Source organism: Lepisma saccharinum, chromosome 15 (genome assembly GCF_977018435.1).
Source record: "Lepisma saccharinum chromosome 15, izLepSacc3.1, whole genome shotgun sequence".
In the NCBI taxonomy this organism is placed as follows: Eukaryota; Metazoa; Arthropoda; class Insecta; order Zygentoma; family Lepismatidae; genus Lepisma; species Lepisma saccharinum.
Window position 1 is genome coordinate 60,936,859 of NC_139243.1, and position 22,916 is coordinate 60,959,774.

General features: G+C 36.8%; 1 long non-coding RNA gene across 1 annotated transcript; it reads left to right on the forward strand.

Moving 5' to 3' along the window:
- Positions 1-8,262: 8,262 nt before the first annotated feature.
- On the forward strand, positions 8,263-11,343 carry LOC145999496 (uncharacterized). The gene is made up of 3 exons (XR_014443401.1): positions 8,263-8,306; positions 9,393-9,828; positions 11,219-11,343. It is a non-coding gene; the product is annotated as an uncharacterized LOC145999496 (long non-coding RNA).
- Positions 11,344-22,916: the final 11,573 nt, after the last annotated feature.

The window sequence follows — 22,916 nt, forward strand, 5'->3', positions numbered from 1 at the left end:
GGCACTGAACCCGCGTACAATTTGAATTGAATTAACATAATCCTTTAGTGAGGTGGAAATGGGTTTTGGATATCTTTTTTTGTAGATGTGAAAATCTTTAACTAGTGATGCACACATGCTTTCGCTTACATTAAGGTTTACACTATGGTAACATTGCAGAAATATTCTACCTAAAATTATGTGTGTTTAAAATACCGTAACATCAAAATATGTTTTTTAGAAATTAATAAATAAATAATAAATGGATAAAATGCAATGTCGAGGGAAAGCGTAATCCCTTAATAAATTCAAAGAAACTCGTGCCAGCTCGATGGCGAATCTGGTCAACCGCGTGTTCGTCTTTGAATCCCATCACTGAAGTTCCCGACTTGGAGTCACGTCGTGGGCATTGATGTTCTTTGTGCCTGCCGTTTCATCAATTTTATGTGATCAACACTCATCGCCGCGATTAACCAAAAGTGGTAAAAAAGCGACGTCAAATAACAAATACATGAACAATAGGCCTGGCCTCTGTCTTGGTTTAGCAATGTGATTTGTTAATCACTATACGGTGGAGGCCGAGGCGGAAATAAATATCAGTAAGAATAAAAATTCATTACAACTTACCCTTCCTGGAGACATGATTTTGAAGACGATGCTACCCACTGTCGTCTTTTTCTCGCTGCATTTGCTTCCATGGACTCGAGTTTCATTAGTTTATTCAAATGTCGAATTCTAATAAAAGTTCTTGTTCTGACAAACAGGGAAATAATCTTTTCGTTAACTTCAGGAAATTTTGACTGAAGTACTGTCTTTAGAGTGTCCATAACTTTATGTTGCTTGGAAACAGTTGACCCATGGAAGGATGCAAACACAATCTCAAATTGAATAACTTTTTCCATATCCGAACCACTACGTGCCTCCACCGGGTACCGAACCCGGAATCCCTCGATTATAAGGCGATGACGCCACCACTACGCCATCGGGGAGCACAAGAATGTTTACCTTTGGCACGCTTATTCATGGTACAGACACCGAATACACGTAATACGACCTAAAATTACTCGCTTTAATACTCGTATTCAAGACAAACAGCACAAGCACTTCTGTAAACGAATACCTGATCGCTACGACTGGGCCTGCAGATTTTTCTGACATCTGGGAGAAATCTGTGCCTCGAAGTTGGCTTATACCGAACAATGAAAGCCATGTCGCTTTCGGAAACTGAAAGCAATTACTTTCCATTTGAATGTTCCTAACTGCAGGTATGAACCCCCTCGGTGTACGTCAAATCGTCTATCGTATATCCCTTACCTGGAGAAATCGCTAGCGTAACGCTCTATGAACTCAGAAGCGAACTTTTTTTGAGGCATGTGTGTGTATCATTGTGTGTCTTATCTATTTCATCTTTCATTTTCATTTTATTGCCCTAGTTTGCTCTATATGTCAAAAAGCGAAGTGAAATATTAAAACAGATTGATTGAATTGGCGTTTTAAGTCCAGTTTATGCACATTGAGGCTAATTGGGACTGTACCTACAGTTTAAAGTGGGATCCGAACCACTATGTGCCTCCACCGGGTACCGAACCCGGGATCCCTCGATTATAAGTCGATGACGCCACCACTACGCCATCCGGGAAGCCCTCAAAATAGAAATAGATGAGAACGTTAATTGGTTCAGTAACGATCTCACTACCCAGCGAAGGTTTAAGGCTCGAGTCCCGCCTGGACATTGTGTTCCTTTGCGGGTGTCCATCAATTTCATCTATTCATTACTCATCCTCGCCTTCCCATTAGGTAAAAGTTACAGGAAAGCAACCCAAAAATAAGAAAAAAAAAATATTTGCCTCGTAATGACGCAATTTGACAAGGACGACCGCAAGATTTTTTCACAGGAGAGGCAGCAGTGCTCAAAGAGGGAAAGGTTTTGGAATGCTATCTCTGTAGTTAAGAAAATCCTCTTAAAGAAAATTCCCCCACTAGGATAAATTGCATAGACATCCTCCACCCACTACATTTTCTATATGATTTTGCAATATACTCGTACTTATTATGTTATGCAGCAGTAACTTCAATTAATTCTTGTCAACAATAAGTCGCCCCTGCAAATAATAACAAATCAATATGTGTGTATGTGTCGTTCATTTAAAGACGAATTTCTACTGGGTTGATCGCTACTTTGAGGATGATTGATGAACTAATGAGTGGAGAATGAGACAAACATTGCTATATGCCTTACTATTGTTCAAACTGGGGCCTCTGGCTTCCTAAAGCGTTATGCTGTCATGGAGACCGGTTATATACATGTAGAGGGACTTGCTTAATCGTTTCCGTTCAATCTTACTCTCTCGATCCTGTTGCAGTTATGTCCATGTTATAATTAATTAAGTTAGTAAACTATTTGCATGAAAATATGCGCACGAGACTCTACTCCCACCCCCCTCCAGCACACACAGGCATTTAAAATTGTTTCACTTTACGATTTTTCGGGTGCTCTATCTATTGTGCTCGTCTCAAGATGAGACTCTCATCTAATAATCATTTAACTTCATTGCTGTGTCTCCCCAGATAGCACGTAAGTTAAGTGCAAGTTTGCACTTGATTTGCATTTGTCTTGCGAGACTTGCTTGGCACTTGAAGTTGAATGCAAGTTCACTGTAAGTGTGCAGGAACCATGAGTTTGCATTTTAAGTGAATATAAGTTTGCAGCAGGTGTATAAGTGACAATTTGCCTGATACTTGCGTATCACACTTGCAGCAAGCCTGGAGTTCAAGTCGTCATTAGAACGTATTGCGTACTCCGAAGGGTGCAACATTTTTACATTTTAGCTATCATTGATGCTTCTTGGCTCAACGCAGAGGTATCTCTCAGCAAAGGGGTCGACAGAAGGGGACCAGGGGGCACTTACCCCTTTGAGATATCTGGAAAAATTTCATGGAATTCGAATGGTTAAATTGAAGCGATATTTAATCAAAATAATTTTGTTTTCTGTGATTTACAGGCTGTAAAGTTTCAGCAATTTGCTACCATGCCCTACAAAATCTTGGGAGACTGTTTTCAGCTATTATTAGAATCATGTTCACTGCTGTAATGGCATTGGGAAGGGATTTTTTTATGTAATTCTGATTTCCGGTATTGAGAAAATCTCCATTTCCCAGACTAGGTCGTAAATTTTTCGAAATTTCCCAACACTGTGAAAATCTAGAATTGAACTTCCCCCCAAAGTGATTGATTTTGCACATCTGCAATAAAAATTGGCCATTTAAAGAAATTCCAGACCTTTTAAGTGCAGAAACTACGCAAGATTTGGTCACTGTTACATATGATAATTTGGAATTTCTCGACTGTTCGGAATCCCGAACACAGATTCTCGATCTCGCCCCCTCGTTTTGAGGGTGCTGTGATCAGCACCACGCTCCGACCGCCTTTACTCCCTCTCCCAGGGTTGCTCGTTTACCCCGTTACACATTTATTGTTATTTAACATTTACTCGGCCAATGGGTCACATGTAACCCATAGAAAATATAGGCGTAGTTGGCCGATGGGTCACTGGTGCAGGAATCAAAACACAAAAGGCAAAAAGAGGGGTTGGGTGGGCCGCGGCCCCAACTTTCAATGAAAAAAATCATAAAAATAAGGGAACTTGCCCCCTCTTCTCCGCTATTTTTGGAAGGGGACGCAAACTTTAGCCTTATTTTCAAAGAATCGTCCTTTCTCAACCGAAAGAAAGTCATTTCATGTTCCTGGGTGAATTACATTATAGAATATGTGTAAAGAGTTCCCATTTTAATGATTTTTTCATTGAAAGTTGGGGGCCGCGGCCCACTCAACCCCTCTTATTGGCTTTGGCGTTTTGATTTCTCCACGGTTGAATGCCCTGTTGTTCTAGCTACAAAGCAAAAGTTACCCGAAGTAGATTGGTCAAATAGTGTACGAGTTATAACATTTTTTGTCAAATAAGTGTACGAATTTAAAATTCGCGCCAAAAGGCCTCGGCGAAACCGAAAAAATGTTATAACTCGTAGATTATTTTACCAATCTACTTCGGGTAATTTTTGTTTTGCAGCTAAAGCATCACGGCATGCAACCGTGCAGGAATCAAAACGCCAAGGCCAATAAGAGGGGTTGGGTGGGCCGCGGCCCACAAGTTCCAATGAAAAATTCATACAAATGGGGAGTTTGCCCCTCTTTCCCCGCTATTTTGGGAAGGAGAGGTAAACTTTAGCCTTATTTTCAAAGAATGGTCCTTTTTAAACCGAATGAAAGTCATTTCATGTTCCTGGGTGCATTACATTATCGAATATGTGAAAAAACTCCCCATTTTTATGATATTTTTCATTGAAAGTTGGGGGCCGCGGCATACTTAACCCCTCTTATTGGCTTTGGCGTTTTGATTCCTGCACGACGGCACAGATGATTGGAGCACTATTTTTATATATACTATTCAGATTCTCGTTAAAAGAATATAGGTTAACCCATGATGAAATTAATATGTTAAAGAGAGGGCCTCCCCGATGGCGCAGTGGTAGCGTCGTCGCCTTGTAATCAAGGGGTCCCGGGTTCGATACCCGGTGGAGGCACAAGTGGCTCGAATCCCACCTTAATCTGTAGGTCCAGTCCCGATTAGCCTTACTGTGCATAAAGTGGACTTAAAACACTAACTCAAAAATATGCTAAAGATTTATTTGTCATGTAAAATTGGTCATTACTGAAACAAGAATGTATTTGTCATGTAGAATTGCTCATTAATGAAAGATAAATGCAAAAGTACGCACACGTTTCTTTTGTTTTGTGATGGCGACTGATCACAAGTACTTCAAACAAGAATCTTTCGTGTGGTTTATCAAGCCGATTAAACGAGAAAGAGAAGAATTTTGTGACCACTAAGGTAAGTAAATAATTATACAATTCATAAGTAATAATTAAAACTGGTTTAAAACAATTCAGTAAAAACGCACATCTATGTGAGATACGAAACAATACCGTATATATTTTCACAATACTCTTAGCATTGTCTGGGAAAATGACAGATATGATAATAAAAAATAATATTGCATTTATTTAGCGGGCGAGGTTCTTCTATGGCTTTTTTGTTAAGTCAAGTAGTTAGATTAGATTGCTCTTAAAAAGAAAAGAAAAAAATCAGCTGGATTTGTACACATGGCTTAGATCATGCAGTTAAAATCTGAGACTTTTTAAATTTCAACGGTGTTCATGATATATAAAGTGATTTCATTCGAGATTAATGATGGTAAGAATTGGGTCTCACTGTAGAACATGTTCCTCTACGTAGACGAACAAAATTTATATTCCCTGAAAGTACGTACATTTTGCTTCCATTTTCCGGTGTTATTTTTCCGATTAGAATTATATTTTTGTGCGAAAAAATGTTTGGTACTACTTTACTATACCTGAGACACCTGGGAATGATTTCTTTCGCACTTTTTTACATTGCTAACGTACTATTCTGCAAATGTTTTTCCTGCTACTAAAAGCAATGCATTTCTCGGCTCATTTCTCCATTCATTCGTGTCCATATTGTTTACGCATAGTTTCTTTCATTATTTGAGACGACGAATGCCTACAAGGTTAGGTTAGGCCTGTTAGTTAGGTTCCAATAGCATAAATACAATGAAAAATGTTTTTCATGCTACTAAAAGCTATGCATTTCTCCATTCGTTCACGTCCATATTGTTTACGCACAGTTTTTTTCATTATTTCGATGAGGAATGCCTACAACGTTAGGTTAGGTTTTGTTAGCATAAATACAATGACAAATTATTATTTAGGCTAAGAGAATTAAACATAGCTACCTAACAACGTAGGCATTTTTTTGCTTTCACTACATTTGTGCAGTGCCACGATTTCAAGAGCGCCCATCCTGAACCCTTATTTCTTGTTTTTTTTTTCGAAAATTACACATTTCCGCACCTTGAAAGTTACTTTTCCTGATTAATAACTTCAAACCATTACCATAGAATTAGGAATCGCTTTCCTCCTAAGCAGCCCATATTCTGCAGTCTTACCTTTTTTTTTACACAATTGGATTCCTATTTATGTCTGGTAACACGTGCTTTGGAATATGAGTGATAACTTATTCCATGCTTTCTGAAGAACGATTTTTTGGTAAATGTATGTTATATCGGAGACACACTTCTTCATTTTTACAGAAGAAACCACTTACGGAAATGAGTTTCTGTAGCATTTTGAAAGTTCTTGGGGCTAGAGTCTAGTTTACGTCCTTCTTGTCCACTCCTTCTTACCCGTTTACGTCTTTCTTTGCGCACTCCTTCTTGCCCGTTTACAAAACCATGCTAGCAGACAGCCGGCGCTCCGGCATCCGTAGAGTAAGTTTGTTTTTCTTTTTACACTTTGTCACTAACCATTCACGGGAACGAGGTTAGGTTAGGCCTGTTAGGTTAGGTTCCATTAGCACTCATTTCACCCCTAAATATGTGCTTCATCATCGAAAAATGTCCTCAGTACCTTCAATCACGCATATCCGGACAACATCGGTTTTTCTCGATTTTCTCCTCCAGGAAATTTTTCCTCGCCTTGGGATTTACTTTGTTGAATTCCTTATAAAATAACCTTTCCAACGATATATGACATGTATTTCTTAGGAAAAGGACGTAAACTAGACTCTTACCGTTCTTGGAGGTATTTTCTCACCGTAGTATGCTGCACAACAAGAAATAAGCACTTTTGATATAATAAACTTGCATTTTGTGCAAAGCAACAACATTATGCCATTGTTTCCATTATGTACCTGCAGATGGCCGAGTGTCGGAAGTCATGCAGTCTCGCCAGTGTTTCCAAACGTACCTTTTTTTACGAGAATTTTTTTTTAACTATGCTTACCTAATCCAACCTAACCTAACCTTGCTGGAAATGGTCCGTGGGGCTATCCATCAATGGTTCTTGGGGCTAGCCATCAACTGTTTGTGGGGCTATCATGAATGGTCTTTGGGGCTATCCGTCAATGGTTCGTGGTGCTATCGTGGATGATTTTTGGGGCTATCCGTCAATGGTTTGTGATGACATAATGAACACGAATGTTAAGAAGGTGGAAACACTGCATACCGACTCCAAATCGACAAAAGACAAGCCCGACGCGCAATGATCCACAGCTGTGTGAGCCATATTGTATGTTCTGCAACGGAAGAAAGGAACCAAAAGAATTACTCGTATTGTGAAAACCGTATTTATTTTCGTGTAAAAAGCATAATGGCACCTTCAACTATGGTACGCAATTCACAATTGGTAAGTACAAACCATCCGAAACACAAAATATCTGATTTTAATGTGTCTCCGATATAACAGACATTTACCCAATTTTTTTTGCTTCCGTATACTCCTATGTGATTGTTTGTGAACAGATATTCACTTAATGTAAGCTTGGATACGGGCTACCACTATCATTTACTTCACATGCGTTGGGGACAGAGCTATGATGCTTTCGTTGCTAAGTTAGGCATGTTAAGTTTAGGGCTCTAACATTCACAAACCATCTCTAAATGCTTTCTTTGTTAGGCTAGGTGAGTCAGGTTTATGGCTTTTAGAATTAAAATGACATCACTAAATGCTTCCAATGCATGCTCATGTGACATCTGGTCTCAAGCACGAACCCCCTTTGAGCCTCACATGGAAATCAGCCACAAATGTGTCCAGTATTTTAAGGAACTTCTTAATACTTCTATAAAATTTGGGAACATCGTTATACATTTGGTACCGTTACCAAATTACTTTACAAGTTCGTTGTGAGAAAAACTTAACTATTTCAGAATTCATTTTAACCCCCAAACTCCATTATTTCCATGCACCAGAAACTTAATATTTTTTTTTGAAACCAATCAAATTTTATGCGAGAAATAAATTCAAATGTTATAGAAGGAGCTGGTGACCAAATGTCCACTCTCGAAAATTACGTCTCTTATTATTTTAATAGGTCCATTTTTATGCTTTACACAACATAAATTTAGTGACATGTCTGTTTTGTGTATATTTTGTCTTAACATTAAAGTTGTGTACACAGGCCTAATTTTTATCTTGATAGATTTAATGCCACTATTGAAATGAGGAACGGACAAATATTGAGCTTCAAAAATAATTGTTTGATGTGAATCTCACTGCATCACCTCCATCGGGATTCTAAGTCTAGACTCTTTGATTACAAGATAATACTCACAACCAAGTTTTTTCTAACTGTCACTGTTTGGTAATATAAGAGTAACTGTACCTCATTTTATTTAATCTGTACTAACTAATTCTTGATTCTTTTGCAGATAGCTTTCCACTGGAAATGAAATTAGTCAACCTTTTTCCTGTGAGTATAATAGTTTTTGTCCTTTGCTTTAACCTTATATTTCTGGTGATACATGAAATATTTTGGCTTTCTAATATCTGTGCAACCATTTGCAATGACAGTAGCCTTCATGATCACAAGAATTATCCAGATTTACTGTGAAAACAATATTTTCAAAATTAACTCAAACTGATTCCATGTCATGCACTTTATTGTAACCATGCAAATGGAAAATGGTTAATATTGACAGTAAAAAAAATGTTTTTGATCTTTGCAAAGCTGGTCTGTAAAGTCAGATTTTTTTGTGTTTTTCACTGCAATTTGTAATATGCGATATCGCCCGAACGGATTTCTTCAAATATACAGGAGAAACTACGTACTGTAGCATTGTCGAAGTTCTTCGAGGTATTTTCTTTCGCGGAAACTGAAAAGTTCACCATAGAATGCTGTAGAACAAGAAATAATCACTTTTTATGTAAAGAACTTGCATTTTCTGTAAAGCGACATTATGCTGTTGTTTCCATTATGTACCTGCAGATTGCGCAAGCCAGTGTTTCCAAAAGTGCCTTTTTTTTACGAGATTTTTTTTTTCTTTTTTTAACTATGCTTACCTAACCTAACCTAGCCAGAAATGAATGGTCCGTGGGGCTATCGTGAATGGTTTTTGGGGCTATCCATCAATGGTTCGTGGGGCTCTCTGTCAATGGCCAGGAAAATGACATATTTTTGAGTATCATTGAAATAAAATTTTATTCATCCTAACCTATTTATGGTATATTGTATATACAGTCACGGACACTTCTGGGTTATAACAATTCCATTAACTTTCAATGGAATCGTTACAACCCACAAGTGTCCATGATTGTGCAAAGTAACCTTGTTATAGAGACATTTTAGGGCATTGATCTGTTGTAACTGCTAAAAAAATTGAATATGATAATTTATGTGCAATGTTTTCTTTCTTCTTCTTTTTCATACCAAGTAACTTTTAAGTACTGTTGTGTCAGGGCTGAAGTGTACTGAAGTGTCCCTAAATAATTTAGGTTTCATTTTGTTCGTAAAGTATTGAGTATTTTTTTCAAGAAACACAAAATGTTATTGTTCCAGGTGCATGCAGGACACTAGCAGTAGTATTGCAAGGGATGAGAACGTGTGGAGAAACCAGGCCAAAACGCACCAAAATAGTGAGTAAGTAGATTTACATTTCTTTTCTGGTTTTATATTCAATAAATACAGAATGTTGAATACATTGTTTTTGACAAACGTGAAATGTTAAATTTAAAAATCGGCTTGGCAGGCACTGGCCTTCCGAGCACTGGACACTAATTAGTGTAATTCAAATTGTTAAGTATTGTCTGAGTTCTTATCTTGGCAGGAACTGATAGAAGTTATGCAGAGAAACTGTTATCTTTTCATACATATACAGGAGTCCCGGGTTCGAATCCTGGCCTGGGCATGGATATTTGTGAATGTCCATTCATCAATTTCATCATTCATCTCCATGTAAATGTTCTGCACAAAATTCTACAAGACACCAATGAAGGTAGAGAACGTTAGGGTTTTAAAAGCAATTTTAGATTTTAACACCAAAATACCATTTTATATTTGATTTTGATAAAAACTATGTTTAGTTTTTTTTTTTTTAAATATTTATTATTAACCCACAAGTACTATGGATGTCAATAATCACACAACTAGTATGGAGGGGTCTGTCAGACTGCTGTTTTGATTTTGATCTGTAAATTACCTGTTTTACTATTCTCAATTTCTGACGTGTTTTACATTACTTTACATGGTTACAGAAGACTATTTTAAAGCAGCTTTCATTTATTATTTTATAGTTAAAGAAATATAAGTTAATTTATGCAATGAGGAAGAAAATGGGCCAAAAATTGTAACAGTTGTGTTGGGGAAGGGGAGGGGGGAAATTCCAAATTCTTAAAATGTCTATATTTTATCTTGTCAGAAAAACAGGAGTTCAAAGTTATATGTAATATTTTGCCATTAGAAGGAGAACGTTAAAAAAAACTACTATGGTATGTCTGTTAGACAGTTCACCCAAAATATAATTCAATAAGATTTCGACAGACAAAGGCAAGTGTTCATTTATAGTTGGAGGGGTGTGAGAAATAAGCTAAAAGAGAAATTCAGAGCACTGTTCGAGACGGTAGGTAAGGGTCTTCATTAACATGCTTTATTCTAACTGTGGTGCTCAGAAATTTTACTTTTATTTTAATTCGTGGATTCTAGCTACCAAAGAAATTATTCTGATAGAAAACAATTTTTGACAAAAATATGTTGTAGTTTACAAACAGAAGTAACAATTATACGCTCATGCTTGTATGTGTATGTATTGGGGTCTCTAGTATCCAAGTATATTGTTTCAATGATAATATTATCACTCTATGAAGCCAGAGAACCTGGGTTCTAATCTCAGCCGGGACATGGATGTTCGTTGTGAGTGTCTCTTAACCAATTTTATCATATCATCAACATTCTCATCTTCATGATTAGCCAAAACTGGCAGAAATGTGAAGTAAAAAAAAAAAAGATTAACACCGCCTAGTAAAAAAAGGTTCAAGGTTGGATTCCTTGAGAGGATGCATGGTAGTTGAGATATAACTTTAAATTGAAGGTTTAGTATCATTTGCTCTATGTGTGTGTGTGTGTGTAAAATCAGCTTAAAAGAACAAAGAATATGTCGCATTTTATAATGCATTGAAAACTGTCACATGTAATCAAAAAAATTAGGAATTCTTGCAATGTTGAAGTAATGAAGTATTGATAATGTCACACCTCTGGAGTACACTGTAAATTCAGCCGTACCCAGAAATGTATTTTTGTGTGTGTTTTTGTTAAAGAAAATAGTTTTGGAGTAATGAAACTTGAATTGATGCCACGAATCTTATTTTTTCCACAATTTTTTATTTCAGAGAAATGAAGCTGGAAGCCCACATAGACACAACAGGAAGTGATGGAAGAGCCTGACTAAGGACCCCTTACAAGACTGAATGAATACATGATCTGTAAAAACATGAGAAATATAAATAATGAGTTGAAACTACACATGTGGTATTTTTCTTTTATGCCTACTTACAAGCTACAGGTGAAATTTATTAACTGCAAGTTTATTATAAAATGAACACTACATCCACTTTCACTCTGATCAAATTACAATAATCTGTTTACAACCGCAGGCTGCAAATGTAGTAAAGTCTTGTCCAATATAATTTTGGGGGAAGCGCATTGCTGGATTTGGGTGTAAACTCAAAATGAATATATTTAACTAGAAATTCACTTTCCCTTTGATGAGAGATTTATTCATACTTCTCCGACTAATTAGTCCATATCTTTTGTTTCTTTTTTTAAAAAAAATAGTTCAAGTATTTTCCATGTGTTTAGCTATTTTATTTTCTGCAGCACATTTATGTATTTTTATTGGAGACTATTAATTAGTTTGATGTGTGCATAAGAATTACAAAATAGTTCGTATATGCTTCATGTACATTTAATGGCATTGAATTTAGTTTTAGACAATCTTTTTTTTGTCTTTTTTGCATTTTTCTTCATGTTACTCATTTTATCAATTAGTAGTTAGTGTCAATTTTACATATCATTCGTCCTTAGATTTGGAAATATTGGTTAAAAATGTGACTACTTGGTTCTGTGGTGGGAATATTTACCCTACTGCATGTAGTGGGTCTGAATTAGATGAAGGGCTAGTAGGAAAAAATTGTGTAGTAGAGAAAATTATATCAATAGTTACACATATAGTAAACACATAAAAAAAGGGGGGTTAGTAGTGTAATTGGGTTGTTTCTACGCCATACTTGGTACGAGCTCTTTTTTAGCCTCTTTTTTTATTAATTGAATATCAGTTTTTGACATATTTTGACAATTTTTTGTCTGTGTTTTAGCGTTTAGCGATGTTTTAGTAAAATTTCCGTTTTTTCCCTCTCATACTTGGTACGAATGCCACGATCTTACGTGATATAACTTAACCTATTCATTTTTTTGTGCTAAACTACACGAGAGCCTCTACGTGCTTTGACCTACTAGTAGTGGTTATGGACCGGTTCAAGATCACCAAGTGAGGATCACCAAAACCTCAAAAACTCACTTTCTCTCCACGTTCCGCGCCTTATTTATTGCGCTGACGATGTTTCACAGCGAAGAAAACAGCACCAAAACCTCAAAAACTCACTTTGACCAATTGAGGATCACCAAAAACCTCAAAAAAACTCACTTTCTCTCATTTATTGCGCTGATGATGTTTCACAGCGTGTTTATATATCGTGACCTTTGTAAACCTCTCTCGGGAACGATGTGTAGTGGACTTTAGAGAGTTCTGCGCCCTTAAGTGAGGTTCAGTGTTACCAACCCCCAAAGAAAAGTGGACAGAAAAAAAGCTCTGGCATCACTTTTTAAGCTATTTTTTACCTCCTGCTCTTATGCTAACTCGTCCTTTGACCTACACTTTTGAAATGACTTACGACATTTTCCTATAAGTCTGTCTCCTCTTACTGTAAGGTCCCTCAGTGTAATCTACTACGACCTTGCTCTCAGCGTAATCTGCTACGATGTTTTTGTTTTTTTAAAAAAAAAACTCATGTGTGATCTTCTGCGGTGTGTGTGTGTGTGTGTGTGTGTGTGTGATATTCAAAATTATTTTTGTTAAGGCCCTCAAAAAAGAATAAAATATCCTGCCAGAGAGGGGTGCGTGGTGCCCAACACCAGTTCTAATGGTCATGGCTATCAAAGCCATGCCTCTGTAGAGTTTCATGAGTTATTATTTTTTTTTATTTGCACACCGAACTAACTTACATTGTATTTTATATAACCTTGTTGATGTTTTTTAGTATGTGGCAATTATTTTTTTTACGAATTATTTTTTAAAACTGCTCCGTGACCCTCTCGTTCTTCACGTCGTGGATGAAAGACTTCTCTGCGACCAGGATGACGCTGCATAGAGTATCGGTAGGCAAGGCATCGTGGAACTCACAGACGACCTTGATGTTGGTGCGATCATTGACCACGACCTGCTTTCTCTTAGATGTGTTGATGACGAACATCGGCCTGCGTGCTTTGAATTCGCTGGGCGTGTAGTACATGTCCACGCTTCCCTCGGTCACGCGTTTGTAAGCCGTGTAAGCTTCGTAAAGTTTGAGGTAATCGTCTTTGGTCATGTCGAGGTTGTAATTCTCGCTCGGGAACACTTCGTTCCTCCCGTTCTTGAGATAAACGTTCTTGATCTTGCAGTCGTCGAACTTGCTGGAATCTTTGTCCTGGTTGTTATCGCGCCCGGTCTGAAAGAGCACTACGACGAAATCTGGCATGTCGAACTGTATGTTATTGAACTGCGTCGTCACGTCGAATTCCATGTGACTTCCCGACGCTAACTTCTGCACGCACTGGTAACCGTGAAAGTGAATCGGCACCTGTGGACTCTTCAATATCTCCGCTTTGTACTTGAGGGCATAGTTCGACTCGTATTCCACCACCGGCATTCTCAATTCCATGCTCCGGATGACGCATTTCGCTGCTTCGGGTAAAGTGTTGGCTATCGGCGTGCCGTCGGCGTTCAAGTTGGTGTATCGCATCAGTGCGTCGTTGTCGTTGGCCGCTCTTCGAAACGTGATTCTCAGTCCTCCCTTCCACATGATCTCCTTGTAGTCCGAGAAGAATCCCGGTAGCAGACGCATGGGAAAGAGCACCGTGTGATTTCTCGTCGATATTTTGGTCCCCGCTTCGAACCCCCCGCTTGATAGTACGCTGCGTCCGTTTTGGATAATTTCAATGTTCCCACTGCCGTCGACGTGATGCTTGGATAATCGATTCTGTCGATGACGGTGTTGTGTTTCCTCACCTCCACCTGCGAGAACAGGTGAGGCACGAAGTTGTTCACGAGTTTTAAATTTGCTGCTGGGGGAAACGCATCTCCGCTTTCCTTCTTCACCACGTCGAATTGAAGGTAGAGGTCCGCTCTGTGAGGATGAACGAACCCGTCGCCTACGTCCACGTCGTATTCGATCTCCCTGTTCGCTTCGTTCAAATTTCCGAGCATAGGTACTATTCATACTTTTTCTCACGTATAGGTGTACATGATGAATCCCCAAACAGATTTTTCCCAAGTCTTACCGTTTCCAAGATAACTCCACTTCCGGTCGCCATTTTGGATTTCCAAGCATAGGTTCTATTCATACTTTTTCTCACGTATAGGTGTACGTGATGAATCTGCAAACAGATTTTTCCCAAGTCTTACTGTTTCCAAGATAACCCCACTTCCGGTCGCCATTTTCGATTTCCGAACATAGGTTCTATTCATACTTTTTCTCACTTATAGGCGTACGTGATGAATCAGCAAACAGATTTTTCCTAAGTCTTACCGTTTCCAAGATAACCCCACTTCCGGTCGCCGTTTTCGATTTCCGAGCATAGGTTCTATTCATACTTTTTCTCACGTATAGGTGTACATGATGAATCCCCAAACAGATTTTTCCTAAGTCTTACCGTTTCCAAGATAATCCCACTTCTGGTCGCCATTTTGGATTTCCGATCATAGGTTCTATTCATATTTTACTCACGTATAGGTGTACGTGATGAATCCGCAAACAGATTTTTCCTAAGTCTTACCGTTTCCAAGATAACCCCACTTCCGGTCGCCATTTTCGATTTCCGAACATAGGTTCTATTCATACTTTTTCTCACGTATAGGTGTACGTGATGAATCCGCAAACAGATTTTTTGCTAAGTCAAGAATTGGAGGGTTCTATGACAAACTATATTAATTGTCGTAAGAGAACAGAAAACACAAAAAAGAAAAAAACAATACTGTGGTCACTACAACAAATAGTCTTCTTCAACCCCTATCCAACAAAACCAAAAAAATCATCATCCTGACTAGAACCATGTAACTATCTACCATCTGTTAGATGTTTTGTGAACTAAGTGGTGCTTTGTTTGTGTGTAAAAAAAATGCAATACTTTTTGCACTTGGTTATCATCACCTAACATGTTATTAATTGTTTTTTTAAAATTAATTACAACTGAAAACTAATAATTAATATTATCTAAAGTTACTAATTAATAGTATACAATTAATTGATATAATTTTTTTGTTCTTGTTGCTAGTGTTGGGTAATTATAGTTGTTGCAAATATATAGCTCTCGCGTATGACAGTTTCTGAGTTTTGTTGAGTATATATAGACGAATCGAAATTTTACTTGTTATGTTAAATTGTATGTTAGGGTACATGGTAGGAGAAATCATTGTATATTAGAGCGCTCTTTTAATGATTTGCCTATAACTAAGCATAAAATATCCTGATCCTGTTTCTTCTAGCATGTGCGACGTTTGTTGTGGTGGGATCATTGGGGGAAATGTGATTCTCCCAGTATGTCATCTGACTTACTAGCATATGCGATACGAAGAACAGGTGTGTATGTGGCTTACTAGGATTAGGCTCATGGTAATGAGGTCCTAGTAGCTGAAACGTTGTCGGGGTATTTTGCATTTTTTTTTATTACGTGCTAAACTACACGAGAGCCTCTACGTGCTTTAGAGTAGAAGGGTAATTGGAGCGTTTCTAAACAGAAAAGTATGAGCCCTTCGATTTACTATGGCGAGGCTCACGATCTTACGTGATACAACTTAACCTAACAATTAATAAATGAGGCTCACAATCTTACGTGACACAACTTAACCTAACAATTAATGGACTTGGAAAAAAAACAATGGCGAGCGTAACATGGCGATGACGTGGAGCCTACAATACAAGTTATTACATAACATTGTGATGACTCATATTAAGCACCCCTTAATTGTATTACTTATAAGGGTATACTATTGCACAACGTTTTTGCAACAAGTTATTACGTAACATTGTGATGACTCATATCTAATGCTCTTTGTTGTATTAACTATAAGGGTGTAATAGAATCAGCAGTTAAATAAAGTATAAATCAAGAAAAAGTAAGCCATGGTTCGCATAACCTAATAGAAATAGACTTAGGTGGTTAAAGAACACCATGTTTAGAAGATTACTTGAAAAGTAAAATTAACGAAATTGAAATAAAAGTATCAGAGGTGCAAATGAATTGAGAAAGGGGTGGCAGCCTAAAGTAAACTTCATAAAAAAAATGGCTGACTATTTTAAATAGATGGAAGAACTACTTTAATGACGTTTCAAATGTTCATGTAGGAGATAAATCAGAAATAAATTAAGTACGCACAGCAGAACCTAACTTGATTGAAGTTAAAGATGCCAAAGAGATAAATTAGTCGAGAAGAAACTCGTTAATATGTCTGACAAAAAATGTACAATTCATGATGGATTCAAAAAAAAAAAGAAGATGCTCTTTTTAATTTTGCCTTAGAATATGCTTTTAGGAAGGTAAAAGAAACGAACGAAGTACTGTTAGCATATGCAGATGATGTAGACTTACTGGGGAATGATGTAAATACAATTAAGAATAATGCTAAAAATATTTTTTTTTTTTCAAAAGCAGCTTAAGAGATAGGTTTTAGAAGATAGCAATGAGAAATCTAAAGATATGTGCTTACAGGCCGAAACCAAGTGATAACAACTTGTTTGAACCAGTTTTCCAAATCCAAATACTTAGGAGTAATACTAACAATGAAAATGATATTAAAGAGGAAATGACAAGAAGGCTTAATTCATGTTACTTTTCTCTTCATAAAACTTTTGTCTCCTCGTTTCATATCTAAGGAACTAAAAAATTAAAAATATATATATAGATCTTGCTCAGGATAAGGACAAATCGAACTTTCGGGTTCAAGAAGGGTAGAGAATTAATTAATTAGTTAATATTCAATGTAATATGGTTTCACGTATTAAACAAAAACAAAGTTAGTAATAAGGCATTCATATTGACAAGGGAATTCTTACAAATTTATTCTCTTCGTAAGTTTGCCAATAGCATTTTCATCATCCTGTGTTATTTCAAATCTTCAATTATGCAATGCAAAAAGGAGAAGAATTTCCATGACATGATAACATGAATTTGTACGTTGAAAGAAAAATGGAAACGAAGAGCTGTGATAAAAAAAGAACGCTTGACTCTGACGAGCGGGAAACATAATAGAAATCAAGGACGGAAAATATGAACACAGGAAAGGGGATATTCAAAAGAAGGTGGCTCTTCCATGATAATTTTTACTTTTCTCAATCCGAACAAATTCATAAACATTATCATCATTGAATGTTGTTGTTGTTGATGAGTTGGTGTTTTAAGTCCACTTTATGCACAGTATGACTAATCGAGACTGGACCTACAGTTTAAAGTGGGATCCGAACCACGATGTGCCTCCACCAGGTATCAAACCTGGGACCCTTTGATTACAAGGAGACAACGCTACCACTGCGTCATGGGGAGGCCCCATCATTGAATGGTTGGTTACGTTGTCCCTCCGAACGAAAGACGGAATGCATACAAGCCTGTGCCTCCTAAGTTCATCGTGGCTTGCGAAATGAAAACTTCCGATGATTTTTTTTTTTTAAGAACATGCTTCGCTAGGGAGGTCAAAATGACAAGTTCCGTAATTCGAATAACTTGTTGATTTTATTACGAACGAAGAAGGAACGCATGGCACTTAAAATGCTGTAGTATTATTACATCAGATCATCTTTTTGTCTTGCTCGCGTCGATTAGTCTCCTTACGTTTCTTCTTCTCCTTGTCGTTTTCGTCCAGAATCGCTTCCATCTCTCCTGTTATTACATTCGCGATTTCTAGATTATCACTTTTTCTCCCTGTAATTTTATAAATATAGTTTCTTTTTCATGATCATCTAGAGAACACCGGATAAATTTCAGCAATATCGATCATCTAGAGAACACCGGATAAATTTCAGCAATATCGATCACTCAAATGGATATCATCATCTTCGTCCAATACAATTCTTGAAAATTTTATATAGCACTTCCAGGAGTAGGTCGGTAAAAAAAAAACGCGAGCCCGAAGATTCCACTTTTATCTTGTTCTGTCTTGTTTAACCGATTTTGAATTTGAGATTTTTTATTTTTTATTTGCCATTCACAACACGTTCGACTATTCGTGACAATACGTTTCAACCTTTCTGTATAAACGTTTCAACGTTCCGTTTTTCTTAACCTTATTTAATTGCTCACTACTTAGGCATAGTTGCAAATTTAGATATTTTTATTCAGTGAAAAACCCTTACCAGAAGGCCGGTGAAGATGAAAACTGAAGCTGTGCTTGACTTGCTTTAATTATTAATGCATGTAAAAATTAATGCTCCAGATATCATCTTAGATGGGGAATGGCCACATTACGTTATGTAATATTTTTACAAAACTTTTACAAATATGTAATTCTTAAGAACCAAAGTAAACAAATTTTAAACACAACTAAATATAATTTAAATGTCCAAATATTCAATATTATTAAATCCCAGGACAGGTATATAACAATTTAACTCGCTACACTGTAAAAAAAATAGCAAACATTCTTGACCACAAGCATGATTTCTTGACTATCTTGACTGGTAGACAGCCTGGAGTAAATATGTACATGGAACGTGTCCAACACTGTTAGCACTAAGAGCCTGCAGTTTCTATGGTTCAACGGACATCGCTGCATTGATATGTGCGAGAACCATTTCAATTCAAATTTTTTCGGACACAAATTTGATACATTATATATTAGAAAAATCAATTCATTTGTGAATATATATCCATAAGCATAAGAAAAAAAAAGTTTTAGTTGAGCAAAATGAGCATATACAGCTGCAGGCATGCATTTGAGGAATCTTATGAACTTGAAGGTTACCAACCTTACCACTCTTTCACTGTAGCATCAATCTGTTTGAACATAATTTCCTTACATCAGTCATATCCATAAGCATAAGATAAAAAAAAAGTTTTAGTTGAGCAAAATGGGCATTTACAGCTGCAGGCATGCATTTGAGGAATTTTATGAACTTGAAGGTTACCAACCTTACCACTCTTTCACCGTAGCGTCAATGTGTTTCAACATAATTTCCTTACATCAGTCTAATACTGGGATGCTTCTCCATTTTCTACCCAAGTATCAATTTGCAACAAATGAGAAAGGGCTATCTAGTCCAAACTTACCTGCACATTGTCATGTTCTTTTCAGAAAACCATAGAACAGATGTTGTTCACTTTGTTAATATTTACATTTTTTTTCCTGAAATCTACTTGATGTCCTCTTTCCACATACATAAAATAGAAGAAATCATGAAAGAAACTAAAAACTTCAGTAAATATCTGATATTTCCCGGACACCTATAACTTCTTCGTTTTGTCAATTTTTGACATTTGTATTTACCTATCTGCTTCGCGGAACATTCTTTAATTCATTCACGTTTTTTTGATCAAAGTAATTGTAATTTTTTTTTAATAAAAGTGTTTTTGTAACTGAAGAATGTACGTTTCCGCAAATGGTTTGTGGGGCTGTGTGTCGATGGTTCGTGGGGCTATGTGAAAATGGTGTGTGGGGCTACGCATATTTCTTTCGAAACCAATTTTTAACTATTGTAACCTAAACGTGACCCTACCTAACCTTACCGCGAATCGTTCATGGGGCTATGTGTCAATGGTTGAATTTCCGCTATGAAACATTCCCACATCACACAAAACACCTTCCAGATGTTAAACAATGCTACAGGAACTTATTACCGTTAAGTAGTTTCTTCTGTAAAAATGAAAAAATCTCTCCGGGGAATATCAGATTAGTACCAAAACTACTTCTATGGTTTCGAAATCCCAAGCGGAATACTCATAATGAATTTCCACAATGTGCATATAAATTGTTCACTCCTATTCTCAAGAGTATAAGCGAAATGCAATGACATAATTCGACACAAGTACAAGTAAAATCCATCAACGTTGAAAGCGTAACATCTAGAAGTTGGAATTTCAAATGGGTGGTTACAATACACGTGAACAAGATATGCGGAGCAATTATAGCCTGGCATTTATGCACAAAATGAGTGTATAGCAAAGGACATCAAATATTCAGAATATGTTAAGAGCTAAACTTTTGACAGAAGACAAAATAAATCTACTGTCATTTAATGAATATCTGAGATGTATCAAAGTTTAATGAAGTGTATAACAATACCCTGGGTGTGTTTTTTTTTCCATCATAAAACAGAAGGTACAAGATTATGGGATTCTCACATATGAGGAGATGCACAAACATTACCAAACTAATTTATCCCACTCCCTAATCACAGCCTCTCTGCCTTTGCTCATTTACGCTGTACCATAGGCTATAGAAACAAAGTAAGAGTCCATGGTCACAATAAAATGTTCCAGCGAGCTATGATCAATTGAAGGACTTGGGTGGAAAACATGGTAAGTGACATTTTGGTATTTTTGAGTTACAAAGTAAAATGTGCCATCCTTCAATTTTAGAGTGAAATTGCCATGTCATACAATTTGCATTGGACTCGGTGAAGCCTTCTGAAATTGGTAAACACAACACAAAAACAATTTATCTACAGTATAGCTTCTAATAATATTTTTTCATAATAAACTCGGAAATGGCCAAGGTGTCACTTAGCATGTTTTACAAACAGAGACCTTCAATTGCTTCCTATGAACATTTCTCTTGCATAAGTTACTCATTATTTTTCAAATCGTATAAGGAGTATATATTTTTTTACCCAGTCAATTAGAGTAACATTAGCTTGATGGTACACTATCATCAGGCCTTTTCCCATTAATGAATGATATCAAGAGAATTTGATGCACTTACTTACTTAACTCTCAACTGTACCAGGCTATACTGAATAGTTGAAAGCATATAATTCCTGTCGTAAATAATTTTTGGTGAGATACCACAGATTTTTATGTTACTTTTTTATCGATTGTCTGTGCATGTGTGCACATGGTGCATACATACTCCCTCCCATGGCTTCCAAGAATATCCACATGTTACAAATTCATAAAATTGATTGATTGATTTAGTTTACTTTACTTTGCGTTTTGTGCCTCTTGGCTAATTTGCGAAGATGGGGATGAGTGATGAAATTGATGAATGGACATTCACAAACAACCGAGCCCAAGCAGGATTCGAACCCAGGACCCTTGGCATCGCAGCGCAATGTGCTAACCACTCGGCCACAAGGTCCGGCACAAATTCATAAAAGAAACAAAGGAATTAAGATAGTTAATTTTCCTAGACACATGGACATCACTGAGAATTAATTTTACTAGACACATGGACATCACTGAGAAACATTAAACTGTGTAATAAATAAACATCAAAACTAATTTACAGGTAAAGCACTAATTTATTTTGAGAATAATCTTGTTTACTGGTCATACATAAAGGAAGGTCACATTTCATTATTTTCTTTGACTCTAAAACAAGGAGAAAGAACATAAGTTAAATGAAATTATGTTGTCCACGTATACAAAATACACATGTTTTTGGTGACATTAAAACCATGTAGTAAAATGCATGGTTTTAAGGAAAATACAGTTTTGCAGGATACCTTTTTGATATTCTTAGTATCAATCAATAGTATCAATGCACACAGCACTTGGATGAATAGGAATTTAACATCATGGAAAATGCTAAAACAGCGTTCACAATAAAAATCAAATGAAGAGATACCCAGGTGGCATCTCATAAAACTAGGATTCCTACCACTATAATTCACTGTCACACACACACATGCTGACGCAGAAAATTGTGTGCGAGAGAAAAAGAGAAACATTGAAAACTGAGTGAATAGTCTTTGACAAAGTATAAGCTGACCACATTGTTATATTCAAATGAACAGTCTATTCACAAGAAGCTCCTTTGCAGCTCACCATTGTTACGATGCACACGTGTAGGCTCTATTTCCACAGACATGATATCTGAGGTTCCTTGAAAATTTCAACATCGCCACTGTATATGATACCCATATTGTGGAAAACTGCACACGCGATAACAATGTCTCGAACTGTTTCCAAGTCTTCTGGACAAACGTGGAAAATGTCGCTTCCATATCCCAAAGGTACTCTCCACAACATTCCTCTGCTGAGCATGGGCATAGTTGTACCTCTTTCAGGATCAGTTGGTGGGTCTTGGAATGGACTGTAGAGGTATGATCGAGCTGAGCTGAATGTCCCTTGCCATGAAGAATTTCATCTTGTCCTTTGGAATATCGAATTATCATAAATACTTCCTGCCCATCTAGCCACGAAGTCAAGAACTCCCTTTCGGGACCTGCACTACCTGAAAAAATAACAACAAAATATCCTTAAGACTGATATCACAATTTAAAATAAGAACATGGAAAGTTGTAAAGAAAATTAATTCCACATAAATTAATGCCTAACCACAAATTAACCCAATACACATACCTGATTATTAAAATGTCCATATCTTGTGCATTTTGAAATGAAGAAAATACTCATTTCTGAAGTTAATAACATGAAAATAACTGTGTTTGTAAAAGTTTTTCAGTATTATTCAAATCTAAACAATTGCTACATACCTGCTTAAACTACTTGCATAAGTGCACACGAGCAGGATGGTAAAATTATTCTCATCAGTAAACCTGTTCAGTATTTGCTTATAGGCACATGTAGAATATGATTTATGTAAATGCATGTGTGTACTATGAG